We start from the raw sequence: 18,015 nt of genomic DNA on the forward strand, positions 1-18,015 counted from the left end.
ATCAAAAATAAATTTAATCAACAGAAAAGTTTCTTATACAAAACACCTTCTCTAATTTATTAATTCATCATCTCATGAATTTATCTCTTACATATTTTTATGATATGCAAAATACCTAGCAAGCATTTCATAAGGAAATTCATTCTGTTTGCTTAAAGTATAGGTAAAATATTCCACAAAATAAACTAAGGAAATACTAAAACCACAAATCAATAGGCATTATCTCAAGAAGCAGCAAGTTACTGCTGTTCCCTTTCTCTTCTGAATATTTGTTATTCACAGCCATTCAGAAGAAAATGAATCCTAAACTAAAATTAATGCACTGAATTCAAAACAGCATTGGATAGGAGAGAACTGTGAGGGAAGATGGTTGAGTAAGGAGCTACAGGACTCACTCACTCCTCCTCCCAAAACAGCTAGTAAACAGACAGGAACTATCTGAAACAACTGTTCTAGGGCTCTAGAGGCCAGGAGAACACTTTAAAGCATCCAGGGGGGAGCAGAAAGAAAAGACTGAAAAACTGCAGTAAAAAAATTTTGAGTAATTCGCTTTGTGGCAACAGCTAGTACCCATACCTTAGTCCCGAAGTAAACTACTTCAGGTCCAGTCCCTGTCTGGCTACTGGAGACAGAAGGGCACATGGAAGCCCTCCTCCCCAAGAACAGGGAGGGGCACAGATGATTACTGAGCATGGCTTTTAATTAGCAAATTTAGATTGTTGGACCATGGCTCTGAACCATGTTTGTAGCCCACCCCAGACAGGAAACATTGTGGTCAATGTTTCAACTCTGCCCCTAACAGGGGCAGAGCCAAAGGATATTAAAAGACACTGTGCCTACTTGGGGCTGCAGCAAACAGTTTGCAAAAGTTGCATCTAGTAGGCAGGCCAGGAAAGTGCAGCTTCAGAGAGCCAATAAAAAGGCTTTTTGGTGCCCTTCTTGACCTCTTCCCCAAGTCCCTGCCTATATGGATCTCTGTTTCTGTTTTGGCTAGGAAATACAGACTTAGAAATTCCTATCTGGCAGAATGAGGGTCCTCCTAGAATTTGCCTTCACAGGCAAAAGCAGATATAGAAAACAAGAGGAGAGTATTAAACAAACAAACAAACAAAAAACTACAGAGGTAAAACAACAACAACAAAACAGATAAAAATTCTTGGTGCAGGAAAAGAGGAAAGGAAGCTTTCTCCTAAGGATGAAACAATTGCATAAACAAAACAATCTTAAATATTGTACCACATACCTACGGTAAGAATCAAATATAGACAAGTTCAATAAATATGATCAGCTAAAACAGCAACTCCAGCTAAAACAGGCAACTCCAAAGGCCTAGAATAATATACATGTCACAGCCATCCAAGAAAGAGAAGAGAAGGGAAAAGTTCAGAAAGAACATTTGAGGAAACAGTAGCTGAAAATTTCCCAACTCTTATGAAAAACACATTTCCAAGCAGCACATTGTACTACAAACAAAATAAGTCCTAACAGACCTACTCTGAGACATACCCTAATGAGAATGTTCAAATGTCAAAGATAATGAGAAAATCCTTGAAAACAAGAGAAAAGTGGTTTGTCACATAAAATGAAACAGCATTAAGATTAAGTGCCTATTTCTCATCAGAAAACATGGTGGCGAGAAGGCAGTGATATGGTATGTCAGGGTATGGAAAAAGAAAAACTGCACCCAAGAATTATATATTGGAAAAACCATCCTTCAAAAATGAGGGGAATTAGTTTCCTAGTGCCTGCCCATGAAAAAAAAAAAAAAAGAGGGGGAGTTTAAAATATTCACAGATTAACAGGCAATGAGAGAGTTTGTGAACAAGAGACCTGCTCTATAAGAAACACTAAAGGGAGTACTATAGGCTGATATGAAAAGACAGGAGAGAGAGGTTTTGAAGAGAGTGTAGAACTGAAGATTATTTGTAAGAGCAACTAAAATGATAAAAAGAGAGAAAAAAATACGATATGACATATAAAATCCAAACAACAAAATGGTTGAAGAAAGTACTGCCTTTACAGTAATAACATTGAATGTTAATGGATTAAACTTTCCAATCAAAAGACATAGACTGGCAGAATGGATTAAGAAAACAGGATCCATCTATACTCTGTCTACAAGAGACTCATTTTAAACTGAAGGACAAAAATCAGTTGAAAGTGAAAGTTTGGAAAAAATTATTCCAGACAAACAGCAACCAGAAAAGATCTGTGGGAGCTATGGTAATCATATTGGATAAGATAGACTTTAAATGCAAAACTGTTAGAAAAGACATGAAGGACATAATATATTAATAAATATTTATGCACCTAAGCAGGGGTACACAAAATACATGAGGGAAATGTTGGCAAAGCTGGAGAAATAGACATCTCATCAATAATACTTAGACACTTCAATACACCACTCTCGTTAATACATGAACATCCAGACAGAAGACCAATAAGGAAACAGAGAACTTGAATAATATGATAAATGAACTAGACCTAATAGACATATGCATAACACTGCACTCAAAAGCAGCAGGATATACATCCTCCTCAAGTGCTCATGTATCATTCTCCAGGAAAGACCATATGTTGATCATAAAACAAGTCTTAATAGATTTTTAAAAATTGAAATTATACAAAACACTTTCTCTGATTAAAATGTAATGAAGCTGGAAATCTATAACAAGCAGAGAACTGGGAAATTCACAAATATATGGATGTTAAACATTTTTAAATAATCAGTGGATCCAAGAAGAAATTGGAAGAGAAATAAGTAAATATCTTGAGGTGAACGAAAATGAGAATATAACATATCAAAACTTTTATGGGATGCAGCAAAGGCAATGCTGAGAGGGAAATTTACAGTCCTAAATGCCTACATTAAAAAAGAATTTCTGATTTTATTTATTTGTATCATCTGCTTTTTATCTTTATCAGTCTAGCTAATGGTTTGTAAATTTTATTGATCTTCTCAAAGAACCAACTTTTTTTGTTGTTTATTTATTGTTTTTTTTATTATCAGTGTAATTTAATTCTTCTCTAATCTTTTTTATTTATTTCCTTCTGCTTGCTTTGAGTTTAGTTTTCTATTATTTTTCTAGTTCCACCAGGTACACAGTTAGGTCTTTGATTTTAGCTGTTAATTCTTTTTTTTTTTTAACTTTTTTTATTAATTAAAAAAAATTAACAAACAAAACATTTAAATATCATTCCATTTTAATATTAAAAAAATATTAAGAATTACTGATTTTATATGTAGAATATATAAAAAGTGGTATCACTTTGTTGTTCAAGATGTAGTGGAGAGGCTGGAGGGAACTGCCTGTAAATGTAGTGCTGTGTTCCAGTAGCCATGTTTCTTGATGATGATTGAACAATGATATAGCTTTCACAATGAGACTCTGTGAGTGTGAAAACCTTATGTCTGATGCTCCTTCTAGCTACTATATCAACAGAAGAGTAGAACATATGGAATAAAAATAAATAATAAGGGGAACAAATGTTAAAATAAATTCAGTTTGAAATAGTGGTAAATGAAAGCGAGGGGTAAGGAGTATGGTATGCATAGTTTTTTTTTTCTCTATTATCATTTTATTTCTTTTTCTGTTGTCTTTTTATTTCTTTTTGTAAATCGATGCAAATGTACTAAGAAATGATGAATATGCAACTATGTGATGATATTAAGAATTACTGATTGTATATGTATAATGGAATGATATTTAAATGTTTTGTTTGTTATTTTTTTAATTAATAAAAAAAAGTTAAAAAAAAAAAAAGAATTAACAGCTAAAATCAAAGACCTAACTGTGTACCTGGTGGAACTAGAAAAATAATAGAAAACTAAACTCAAAGCAAGCAGAAGGCAATAAATAAAAAAGATTAGAGAAGAATTAAATTACATTGATAATAAAAAAAAACAATAAAAAAATAAACAAAAAAAGTTGGTTCTTTGAGAAGATCAATAAAATTTACAAACCATTAGCTAGACTGATAAAGATAAAAAGCAGATGATACAAATAAATAAAATCAGAAATGAGAAGGGAGACCTCACTACTCACTCCACAGAAACGAAAAGGATCCATAGGAGGATATTATGAATAAGTGGTATGCTAATAAATTAGACAACATAAATGAAATGGACAAATTCCTATGAGCACAGGGACAATCTGCACTCACTCTTAGAAAAAAATAAAATAAAATAGAAGGACTCTATACACCAATAAAAAGGAAGGGGATTGAATCAGCCATCAAAAATCTCCCAAGAAGAAAAGCCCAGGACCAGATAGCTTCACAGGTGAATTCTACCAATCATTCAAAAAAAAATTAATACCAGCTCTCCCAAAAAACTGAACAGGATGTGGCACTACCTAAACCATTCTAAGAAGCCAACATCCCCCTAATATCAAAGCCAGATAAAAAAATGACAAGAAAAGAAAATTACAGACTAAATTTCTCTTACGAATACAGATGCAAAAATCCTCAAGAAAATAATTGCAAATATAATCCAACGCACATTAGTGTAATTATACACCAGGATCAAGTGGGGTTTATTCCATGTATGTAAGGGTGATTCAATGCAAGAAAATTAGTTAATATAATATACCACATTCACAAATCAAAGGGAAAAACCACATGGTCGTAGTGATTGACACAAAAAGGCATTTGACAAAATCTAGCATCCTTATTTGATAAAAACATCAAAAGTTAGGAATAGAAAGACACTTTCTCAACATGATAAAGGGCATAAAAGAAAAGCCCACAGCTATTGTACTCACCATGAAAGAATGAAAGCTTTCCCTCTAAGTTCTAAAAAAAGAGAAGGATGCCCACCATCACTACTGTTATTCCACATTATGCTAGAAATTCTAGCTAAGGCAGTTAGGCAAGGAAAAGAAATAAAAGGCATACAAATTGGAAGGGAAGAGGTAAAACTTTCACTATTTACAAATGACATACCTCCCAAAAAACCTTCAACAAAGCTACTGGAGTGCATAAATGAGCTCATCAAAGTGGTATGATACCAGATCGAGGTGCAAAAATCGACACTAGTAAGGAACAATGTGAGGAAGAAAGCAAGAAATAAATTCCATTTACAATAGCAACTAAAAGAATCAATACCTGGAATAAATCCAGCCAAGGATGTAAAGGACTTGAACACAGAAAACTATAATAATTGATAAAAGTAATCAAAGGAGACTTAATAAATGGATGAACATTCTGTATTCATGGATTGGAAGACTAAATATTGTTAAGATGTCAATTCTACCCAAATTGCTTTACAGGTTCATTGGAATACCAATCAAAATCCCACCAGCCTGGGCGGGCCGCGGTGGCTCAGCGGGCAAAGTGCTTGCCTGCTATGCCGGAGGACCTCGGTTCGATTCCCGGCCCCAGCCCATGTAACAAAAACGGAGAAACAGAATACAATAAAACAAGAAAATGTTTAAAAATGTTTCCCTTTCTTCCTTCCTTCCTTCCTTCTATCCTTCCTTCCTTCTCTCTGTCTTTCCTTTAAAAAAAAAAAAAAAAAAAAAAAAAATCCCACTAGCCTATTTTGCAGAAATGGAAAAGTCAATTATCAAATTTATTTAGAAGGGTATTAGTCAAATAGCCAAAAACATCTTGAAAAGGAAGAACAAAGTTGGAGAATTTTTACTATCTGACTTTAAAGCATATTACAAAGCTACAGTCATCAAAATAACACGGTGCTGACATAAAGATAGATATAATGATGAACAGAATCAAATTGAGAGCTCAGGAATAGACCCTCGCATCTTTGGTCAATTGATTTTTGACAAATAGCCAAATCCACTCAACTGGGACAGAACAGTGTCTTTAATAAATGGTAGTAGGAAAGCTGGATATCTATATTTTAAAGAATGAAGTAGGACCCAAATATCACATCTTATACAAAAATTAAAGCAAAATGGATCAAATACCTAAATAAAAAAAAACAGGACCATAAAACTCATACAAGAAAATAGAGGGAAGTATCTTCAAGATGTTGTGGTAGGCAACAATTTTGGACTTTACATCCAAAGCGTAAGCAACAAAAGAAAATATTTATAAATGAAACCTCCTCAAACTTAAAACTTTTGCCTTCAAAAGACTTTTTCAATAAAGTGAGAAGGCAAACTGCTCAATGGGACAAAATATTTGGAAGTCACTTATCCAATAGTGGCATAATATCCAGATCACATAAAGAAATCCTATAACTCAACAATAAAAAGACAAATAACCCAATTTAAAAATGGGTAAAAGATTTGAATAGACATTTTTCCATAGAGGAAATACAAATGGCTAAAAAGCACATGAAAATACGCTCAGCGTCACTAGCTATTAGAGAAATGTAAATCAAGTCACAATGAGATATTTCACACCTACTAGAATGGCCACTATTAAATAAACAGAAAACTACAAGTATTTGAGGGGATGTAGAGAAAGGAAAATACATTCACTGTCGGTGTGAATATAAAATGGTACAGCTGCTGTGGAAAAAAGCTGGCAGTTTCTCAGGAAGTTAAGTATAGAATTGCCATATGATCCAGCAATCTCATTACCATGTAGGTACCCAGAAGATATAAAAGTATGGACATGGACAGACATTTCCACACTTATGTTCATGGCAGCATTTCATTCCCAAAAGTCTATCAACTGATGAAGGGATAAACAAAATATAGTATATACTATAGATGGAATATTATTCAGCTATAAGGAGAAATGAAGTCCTCAAACAAGTGACAACATGGATAAACCTTGAGGACATTATATTGAGTGAAATAAACCAGGCTCAAAGAGACAAATGTTGTATGATTTCACTCATATGAAATGTTCATAATAAGCAAACTCATAAAATTATATCTAAAATATATAAAATTATTATACTTAAAAGTAATGTTTTACATGGCTTTTCTAGGGGACATACATCCTTTCAAACCACCACACTACTATCGTCTGTTCCACTTACATGAAATGTCTAGGTTAGACACATCTTTAGACACTGAAAACAGTGGTTGTCTAGGGCTCAGGGTGGGAACAGGGAATAACTGCAAACCAGCACAGGTGAACTTTTTAGGGTGATGGAAATATTCTATAACTGGATTGTGGTGACCATTGTCCAACTCTGTATTTACTAAAGGTGTTGAATTTCTCATAATGAATGAATTTTCTGGTTGTAAGTTATGCCTCAATAAAGCTCTTAAGAAAAAAAAAAGTAATGTTTTAGTATTCTTTCATCCATTATAACAAAAATACCACACCAATGCTAAGGGTCAATAATAGGAGGGTTAAGGGTTAAAGGAATATGTTTGTTTGGTTTTGTTTTTTTTTTTTCAGAGCTTTGAAAATGTTCTAAAATGTACTGTGGTGATGAATGCACAACTCTGATTATACTAAGAGCCACTGATCATACACATTGGATGGATTATATGGTAAATATTTATCAATAAAATTGCTTTAAATAATAAAGAATATAGGATGCACTGCTCGAAACAGAATTAAGATTACGGCCGTTATTCAATTATATTATATCATTTGCCTTTCAAGAACAAAACAAAATTAAAAGAGTCAAATTTCCTGCAATGCCAAAAAAAATTTTAAAAAAGGAAAATCTAACTTTCATTAAACACAATGACTGCTGTCTTCATACTCTCATTTTTGGTCTTTTTGGGAGTTGCTTCAAAGTCACTATTGTATGAATTCCTTCATTCCAACATTATGGCCCTTAACACTATTCTCAAAGGGCTCACATTTTAGGGGAAATAATATTGTTGGTGTGGGTACTTAGCTGTAACAGGCATCAACTTGGGAATCAACTGCCCCAGTGTTTTATATCAAGAAAGGCTGATTCCTGGGAAAGGATTCCTGTGAGAGTGTTGCCACTTCCACCAGCAAAAAGGTTTCAGACAGATTTGGAAGTTCAAATGTCAAACTTTCTCTATGTATTTCCATTTATCCCCACCATTAGATTCAGAGCCCCATTCTTCCCAACCAATGCCCTACCTCAGCAGATATTTAAAATAAATCAGGCCTTATCTGATCCTCCTCATGTCTGACCTGTTTATTTTAAGGTTACCACAGCTGTTTTATTTTATTCTCCAGGTGTATCCTGAAATGAAAGTTTAAGACTCAAGTCATCCTTTTCTTTCTGTGGTTCTCCAATGCTGTCAAAAGCAGCATTCCATAACTGTTGCATTTACCATATGATTTCCCAGTTCTTTGTCCCCCACTCACTATCCATGGACCCTTCAGCTTGATAAGTTCCTCCTCAGAAAGGAAAGCTTGTACACATTCTCTCCAGGTTTTGTCAAGAATTCCATACAGTTTATTCATAGGGGCTCCCTTCTCTGTTCCAGAAACATTTGTTCAAGGAAAAGAACAGTAAAATCCATTTGTGCTCTCTTTCTTTATTAACAATTGCCATTATCCACCCCCCCCAAAAGACGCATGTTCCTTGTTAACATTTCTAGATGAATACCGACAAAGAAGAATTCTTTCGATAGAAAGGGTCTTATACTGGCTCTTATCTTCTCAACATAACAAAAATATTGTAAGAAGATATCATGATTTATTTTGTCCCTCTGCCAGCCATGAAGTTTACATTTCTAGACAAACTACCTGTACAGAGCTTCATCTAGAAAACTTTCTACATGCAGAGATACAACAAATGCAGCACTCACACAGTGGAGATATCCAAGTGATCTGCAAGAATCTACTTTCATGTTCCAAAAATCATGTATCAGTAGGAAAATATAAAATACAAACTATGAGACATGAAGTTAAAGAAACATTTCATATTGTAAAAGAGAAATGGACTGGCTCTGTGAGAAATGATCTTAGATCAATTTGAAAGAAGATATAAAAATATATTTTAAGTGTTATTGCTTTCAAGAATATCTAATCTCCCAGATAAAATGCCATGCTTTAATCCTTTTCTGATAAAAACACTTCAAAAGGTAGGAATCAAAGTAAACTTCCTCCGTATGATAAAGGGCATATATGAAAAGCCCACAGCTAGCATTAAACTCAAGCACGAGGAACTGAAAGCCTTTCCTCTGAGATCAGGAATGAAACCAGGATGCCCACTGTCACTACTATTATTCAACATTGTGCTAGAAGTTCTAGCTAGAGGAATTAGGCAAGAAAAAGAAATAAAAGGCATTCAAATCATAAAGGAAGTAACAAAGATTTCATTATTTGCAGATGACATGATCCTATACTTGGAAAATCCTAAGAAACCTATGAAAAAGTGACATGAGCTAATAAACAAATTCAGCAAACTGGAAGGATACAAGCTTAATAATATCAACTGAAAGAATCAAGTATCTAGGAATAAACTTAACCAGGAATGTAAAGGACCTATATAGAGAAAACTTCAAAACATTGCTAAAAGAAATCAAAGAAGATCTATATAGGAACACTTTCTATCTGTGTTCATAGATAGAAAGGTTAGTTATCATTAAAGATGTCAATTCTATCCATATTGATCTACAAATTCAAGGAAATACCAATCAAAATTCCAACAACCTACTTTGAAGACTTGGAAAAGATCATTATCAAACTTATTTGGAAAGGAAAGAGGCAACGAATACCCAAAAACATCCTAAAAAAAGAAGAATGAAGTGGGAGGACTTACACTCCCTGATTTTAAAGCTTATGATAAAGCCACAGTGGTCAAAACAGAATGGTTCTGGCACAAAGATAGACATATTGATCAATGGAATCAAATTGAGAGTTCAGAAATAGACCTTCAGATCTATGATCAATTGATCTTTGATAAGGCCCCCAAATCCATTGAGACAGAACAGTCTTTTCAATAAATCAGGCAGGGAGAACTGGATATTCATGTCCAAAGAAATGAAAGAGGATCCCTAACTCAGACCCAATATAAAACTTAACTCAAAGTGAATAAGAAACCTAAATATAAGAGCTAGTATCATAAAATTTCTAGAAGAAAATATAGAATATATATTATATATATAAATATATATAGAATATAAATATAGAAATATAGAAAATATAGAATAAATATAAAATTTCTAGAAGAAACATCTTCAATACCTACTAAAAGGAGGTAGCTTCTTAGATCTTACACCTAAAGCATAAACAACAAAAGAAAAAAACAGATAAACTAGAACTCCTCAAAATCAAATGCTTCTGAGCCTCAAAGGACTTTTTCAAAAAGGTAAAGAGGCAGCCAACCCAATGAGAGAAAATATTTGGAAACCATATATCTGATAAGGGTTTGATATCCAGTATATACAAAGAAATCATACAACTCAACAACAAAAGAACAAACAACCCAATTATAAAATGGGCAAAAGATATGAATACACATTTTTCCAAAGAGGAAATACAAATGGCTAAAAAGCACATGAAAAGATAGATACTCATCTTTATTAGCTCTATGGGAAATACAAATCAAAGCCACAGTGAGATATTATTTCACACCCACAAGAATGTCTGCCATAAAACAAACAGGAAACTACAAGTGTTGAAGAGGATGTGGAGAAATTGGAATACTTATTCACTGCTATGGGGGAATGCATAATGGTATTGCCAATGTGGAAGACCATGTGGTGGTTCCTCAGAAAACTAAATATCGAGTTGCCCTATGACCCAGCAATACCACTATTTGGTATGTACCCAGAGGAGGTGAAAGCAGTGTCACGAACAAACATTTACACACCAATGTTCAGAGTAGCATTATTCACAATTGCCAAAAGATGGAAACAATCCAAGCATCCATCAACAGATGAATGGATAAATAAGATGTGGTATACACATACAATGAAATATTATTCATCAATAAAAAGAAATGTATGACAACATGGATGAAAGTTGAGGACATACGGCTGAGCAAAATAAGCCAGACACAAAAACATAGATACTTTATGATTTCATTAAATAAATTCCCTAGAAAATTTAAACAGAGTCTTAAAGTGTAGAATATAGGGGACCTAGAGATAAATATGAAATAGAGAAGGTGGAACAGTTCATTAATATGTGCAAATCAGTTAATGAGATTGAACATAAAAATATGGGAGTGGATAGAGGTGATGGTAGTTCATTAGTGGGTTGATAAGTAAGAGTGCCATACTGAAGGTGAATATGATTGAAAGGGATTGTTTAGAGCCATGTACTTCATCAGTTAGCAGTACAAATGTAAGTAAGTTATTGCATGAACTACTTCAAAGGTATGACACCTGTACAAAGAGTTAATAATAGAAGGGCATATGGAAAAAGTTATTTATTGCATGCTATTGTTCATATTTAACAGGAATATATCACTAGCACTACAACAATACCAGGGGTAAATAATTGGGGGGGAGGGACAAGAGTTAAGGGTCTTTTGGATTTTCTCTTTGGTGTAAGTGTGTCTGTTTTTCTTCTTTCTGGAACAATGAAAATTGTCTAATATTGAGAGTGATGATTGTACAACTAAGTGAGAATACTATAAAACTGATTGTTAATTTGGGTAGACTATATGCTGTATGAATATATTTCAATAAAATCTGCAGATTCAAAATAAATACATAAACAGAAAGATTCAAGCGCTAGAGAAAATGTGGAGAGAGAGTTACACCCATCAGTGTTAGTTGGGTTGAAGAATAGAGCAGTACCTCTAAGATAACGCAGTGGACCCACAGGAGGCTAAATATAGGGTTACCATATGATGAGGCAATCCCACTACTGGGAATATCCTGGAAAGAACTGAAAGCAGGGACTCGAATAGACATTGGCACACTTATGTGTATGGCAACATTGTTCATGATACCCAGTGGATGGACATGGCCGAGGGGCACACTGACTGAGAAGCAGAAAGGCAAACCACGGTATATATATGATGGAATATTGTACAGCTACAGAAAGGAACAAAATCATGAGGCATGCAATGTGAATGAACCATGTGGACATTGCGTTGTGCAAAATAAGCCAGAAACAAAAGAACAAATATATGGTCTCTTTCAGAAAATACTTATTACAAAATTGGGGCCTAGATTGTAAGCTCTTACAGAAGTCACATTTATTCCTGAGCTTTACATGTTCTTTCTAAATTCTGAGATGCTATGCTATAGTGTATAACTTGGTATTTTTCTGGAATTTCAGGTACCTGTGTGACATCCAAGACTCAGAGTTGGAGTTCTGTAGCTCTTAAAGTCAGAATTGCTACATACAGCAGCTGTTAAACTAAGAAAGAAATCAGCCTTCAATTAGAGATGAAGCCAATCTGATTGGGACTAAGGTAAATCTGAATATAGGGTAAAGGATGACATTGTCTATATTTTAGAACTTCACCTACTGTATGAGATGAAAGGAAGAGAGGTTTATTTTGTTCAAAATCTAAATTTTATTTAGCACACAGTCTAACATAACCTGCCTGCCCAGTTCAGTTGAACAACCTAAACACATGGAGCCTAGAATTGGGAATGAGGTCTTCCAATTCTGTATAGCTTAATGTAATACTTATATACATTCTAGAGTATGTTCGGCAGATCGCTAAAAGCATTGGCTAAGTCCCTTGAGAGACTGGTAAAAATATGGAACTATTAAACTTTCCTGCCTGGGAAATCCCTAATACTCTCTCAAAATTGTGGACTTTCAAGTTAATAGGCCAATCCCTTGATCTTGCAATTTGCTCTTATGAAACTTACATCTGTAACAGAGAAGTTAAGTCTATCTATAAGTATGCCTAAGCGTTACCTCCAGAGAACCTCTTTTGTTGCTCAGGTGTAGCCTCTTTCTCTCTAAGCCCCACTCTGCAAGTAAAATCCTAACCCTCTCCCATACATAGCACATGATGTCCAGGGGTGTAAGTCACCCTGGCAACATGGGATATGACAACCAGGGATGAGCCTGGCACTGAAACCAAGGGACCAACAGTGTCCATCTGACCAAAAGGGGAAAAAGAACTGCAATAAAATAAGGTATCAGTGGCTGAAAGATTTCAAATAGAGTTGAGAGACTCTTCTAGAGGTTACTCTTATGCAAGCTTTAGCTAGATATTACTAATTGCCATGGTATGCCAAGCCCCAACCAACAGTATTCCTATAAACACTAAAGTATACACAGGGCTCTATCTGAGACTCTATGAAAGTTTCACTCACTAAGTTTATTTTTCGGAGACCTACAACTTCCAAGTGGCTCCCAGGTCAGATAAGCTTTGAAACCCAGAGTTACCAGTCTCTCCAAGAGCATCAACCAGTTGCATCTCCCCTACCCCACATTGTTGACACCTCTTTTCACCATGAAGAAGCTAGAATTGTCATTGTCCAAATATCCCTAAAGATCGAGAGACAGCTCAAAGGAGAAGGAGGACTTGTAACAGAGAAGATAGGATTTAACAAGTTAGTATGGTTTCCTAGGACTGCTGAAACAAAGTCACACAATGTTGGTGGCATAAAACAACAGAAATATATTTTCTTACTGTTCTGGAGACTAAAAATCCAAAATCAAGGTGTCATCAGGGCGCTGCTTCCTCTGAAAACTGTAGTAGAGAATCATTCCTTTTCTGTTCCTAGCTTCTAGCAATTTTGCCAACAATTCTAGGTGTTCCTTATAGCTACAGCACTGCAGTCTCTGCCTCCATTTCACATGACATTCTCCCCAACATCTGCACATTTTTGTGTCCAAATATCCCTCTTCTTAAAAGGACACCTATGATATTGGGTTACAGCCCACCCTAATCCACTTTGGCCTCATCTTAACTGATCACATCTTCAAAAACCCTTTTCCAATAGGGTCACACTTGAGAGACCAGGTGTTAGGAGTTGAACATATCATTTTTTTTCAACCCATAACACTATGTTAAAGAGAGATTTGATAATATGAAGCAAAAGCCTTACATATAGATCATACCCTTTGATTTAACAACTACACTTCTAAGAACCTAACCTAAAGAAATAATCAAGGGTGTAGCTGAAAGTGTACACCTAAGGTCATTGACAGCGAAGTCAGCAATAATAAACAGCGAAAGCAAAACAAGTAAATGAACCCAGAAACAGTCTAAATTATCATAATATAAAAAAGAACTTAAAAAATAGATAAATTTAGTCATTAATTCATTGAAGTCTTTAAAAACCATGTCCTTGAAAATTAATAACACTATCAAATATTTGTAATACAATTTAGGTATAAAAACCAAAATAGAAAATTATTCACGAAAAAATTATCAGTATGAATTTTAATTATAAATGGATATATGTGTGTGACTGTGTGTGTGTGCACATATGTTCATGAAGGAAATAAATTAAAATGATAACAATGACTACTAGTTATCTCTGGGTACTGAAATCATAAGTGATTTGCATTGTCTTTTTATTGTTCTATCTTTTCTAAGTTTTCTACTATAAACTTGTTCTACTTTTATACTCAGAAATACAACAGTAATTAAATTCAATGATGGAAAGGGATGCAAGGGTAGTTCAGTGGTAGAATTCTTGTCTGCCATGCGGGAGACCCGGGTTTGATTCCTGGCCCATGTACTTCCCAAAAGCAAATAAGCAAGCAAACAACAACAAAAAATTTAACAAATGGTGCTGCAATAATGGGGTATTCCCATGGAAAAAGAATGAAATGTGGCCCCTGCCATACAGCATACAAAAAAAAAATTCAATGATGAAAAAAATCTCACAAGTGGTGAATGCGTTTATGATAACACTCCTAAACACTGTAAGCATTATTATAACTACCACAAACCAAGTGCTGTTTACTGTGTGCCAGGTATTGTGATAACTATTTTATACATATTATTTTACAAAGTCTGTGAGGTAGATATTACTGTTTCCATTATAAAATTGAGAAAACTATGCTTCATGTCAAGTGTCCTACTCAAAGTCCTTCAAACCCTGAACTGTATAATTCCAAAGCACATTCTTTTAACCACAATATTCCTTCAAATGTTAAAATAGCGGGTGTAATCAATTTGTGTATTCATTTCAATCATTTACTCAGCAATAGTAAAGAGGGAATAGAAAAAGAAATTACAGAGCTCCTATCTTCAAAGAACTTATACAAGAAAATATATAAACAACCTGTATACTATGTGTTTATAATACATAAAAAGGGAGGCCTTATTTATATGTGAATTATAATTAATAATCTATTATAAGAAGAAATATATACACAAATAAACAATCTATATGCTATATACTACATACACACTAAATAGAGTATTGAGGCATATAGCATTACATTAAATTTTTTTTAGTGGCCATTTACTAGTAATTTTAACCATTAGAACATAACTAAATTCTAGAAATACATTTTAAAACTTTTGGAAACAACGAATGTCATAAACTCTGGCCACAGAACAGTTCATGTTCTGTCTCTGACTTTTCTGCAAAATCAGATGCTCTGGACACTTTAGATAAGACAGACAATTTAGAGGAGTTAGGAGTTTGGAGTTAGGCAAACATAGATTGCAAAGTTGGTTTTGTTAAAGAGTTGCATAATCCTAGGAAAATTGACTAACCTCTCCTCTAAAAGCTTAAGGAGCACCCAGATGATAATGGTAATAATTTTTAAAAATAATCTCATATGTATGTAGAGCTGTAAATGAGATAATAGAAGTAAAATACTTAGTATCATAAACAGTGCAACCTATTTAACATTTAGGATGTTTCATTTCATGTTGAAATTTCTGTTTATTTCTCTTTCATGATTGAATTTTTCATATTTATTTTGCATTGTTTTCTATTAGAGCTACCCTTTCCATGTTAGAAGCCTAGTCAGAATAAGATGAATAGTCAGCTGTCTTCTCCCCCACCCCACCTCAAAAGATAGTGGCAATTAGATAAGAAGGGGATCAGAGACAACAAGTGAGTCCTAAAGTGTCAGTTTGAAGTCCACTTAACCTCTAATCAATTGTATGAGTCACAAAGTGTAAAAGAACAAGGTAGAAAATCAGGTCAGGTTGGAACCAAAATTTAGGAGCAATAGTTTGACTCAGGTACAAATCTAAAAATTGAGATGAGGCTGGAAAAGTTTGAAGGCACAGGAAGTTTGCAGGTTTATCTCTGAAACCCAGAGGAGCAGGAGGCTGTGATGTGTGTGGAAGGTAAGGCAAGTTGTTTCATCTAGGTGGTTGCTTGCAACCTGAGATTGATCGCATGTGCATGTGCTCAGCCAAACTCACACACAACTTGGTAATATAGAGACAGCCTTCATTGGTTTCTATCAGATTTCCATGGCAAGGACCCTGTCCTGGATAGATAATATAGACTAGAAAAGAAAAGGGACAGAATTGAAAGGCTTGGGTTTCATTTTACCAATATTGTTTTTGTTTTCCAAACACTATTGTAAAATTATGATTAAAATGAGCCTGCAATCTTTGTCTATATGAAAAAGTAGATTCTGTTTTTTAGGAACTGGACAGGAAGGGAGAGCTAAAAGTATCTCAATTCTTGAAAAATTAGTTCTGCATTAATATTTCTTTAATGATTCTAGGTAGGAATCTTATGTATCCATCTTGAATGGGTAAATAATCTATAATTTAACCCACATAAACGTTTTCAGATAAAGTTAATCTCTTTATGTGTGATTTTTGTTAAAGGTATGTTATTTCTTATCTCAAAGTTATCTTTATGAAGTTATTGCACTGAATCTTAGTTATTATACTGTGCAACAAATAGTGATGTCCTCAAGAAGTATTACGATGTTTGGAACTCCTTTGTTCTGTACTAAATTGGCCTCAAATTGCTAGAGTTTGCAATCTGTATTTATTTTTTTATAACTTTTCTTTTATTCTCTCATTATTCAGTTATCAGGTCTTACTAACTACTGCTTTCATCATGTTTGTTTCCAGCAGTTAGAAATTCGTGCCTCTAAATTGTCTGTCTTATCTAAGGTGGCCACAGCATCTGACTTTACAGAAAAGTCAGAGACAGAACATGAACTGTTCTGTGCCCAGAATTTATGACATTCATTGTTTCCAAAAGTCCTTAAAATGTATTTCTAGACTTTAATTATGTTCTAATGGTTGAAATTACTAGTAAATGGCCACTAAAAAATAAAAGCCATTGAATTAGAATAAGACTCTCTAATGATAAGGAAAGAGAAGAAGAAAGTAAAGAATAGTGATGTGTGTATTAGAAACTGCAAAATCTTTCCAGACAAGTCTTGAATTCATAAAATTACCATTCCCTTAAGTTGTGTTACAAACACAACTGTTTTGTAAAGATTAAAGTAAGAAATGGCTGACCCAAACATTAGATTCAACTTCTGAGGATATATGTTTTATTTAAGTTGTTCTTTGCAATCCTTTAATATTATCTTGCAATTCTATCTTCCCTCTGTTAACCAGCTTCATGAGCAAAAAGACACATGGTGGCAGGTCTTTGCAAGTGGGCATCTCCCTCTGTTGTACACCAGCTGCTAGGATTTAGCCTGTCCTCAGGTTTTAAGAAATATTCTTTGGTGGAATCCCTGGGGGTAAGGGGGAAATTTTTGGACTGGTGCCTGGAAGAAAGGCCCTTCTTATAATTCTAGAGTCAGAAAATGGTGAAACAATGCATGCTTCCTGTATTCCAGAGGTTTACACAGTAAATTAAATTCTGCTCAATTGGAGTGCATGGTTTTATATTCAGATATCAGGGTCTCATGTTAAAGAGCTGTCAAGGTCTATATTGCTTTTTGGTAAAATGCAGAACTGCCCTAAATCATAACAAACGCAATCTGCCTATGAATAAGGAATCTTTCATATTTGGGAACCTAAGTTTTCTTAAAAGGACACAGGGACAAGCTACCCTCCTGAGGTGACCTTTCTGTTTATTCAACTTTTTGCTAAGAGAAAAGATACATGTTCATCACTTATTTCCCCAGAGATGCCTTCACCTATTCATGCCTTTCAGGGTTCCTTTTACAATGCATTGAAAGGGTGCTAAGTGAGAGCAGGCTTTACAAAATATGTATTTGGTAGAGACAGTCTACAGAGCAAAGTCAGGCATGAGCACAAAAGCCATAAATCAAAGGAGATGTTCTGTTTGCATGCACAGGGGACTCAAGCTTCCTCCTTCAGCTCATGAATTC

The sequence above is a fragment of the Tamandua tetradactyla genome, chromosome 25 (assembly GCF_023851605.1).
Source record: "Tamandua tetradactyla isolate mTamTet1 chromosome 25, mTamTet1.pri, whole genome shotgun sequence".
Taxonomy (NCBI): Eukaryota; Metazoa; Chordata; class Mammalia; order Pilosa; family Myrmecophagidae; genus Tamandua; species Tamandua tetradactyla.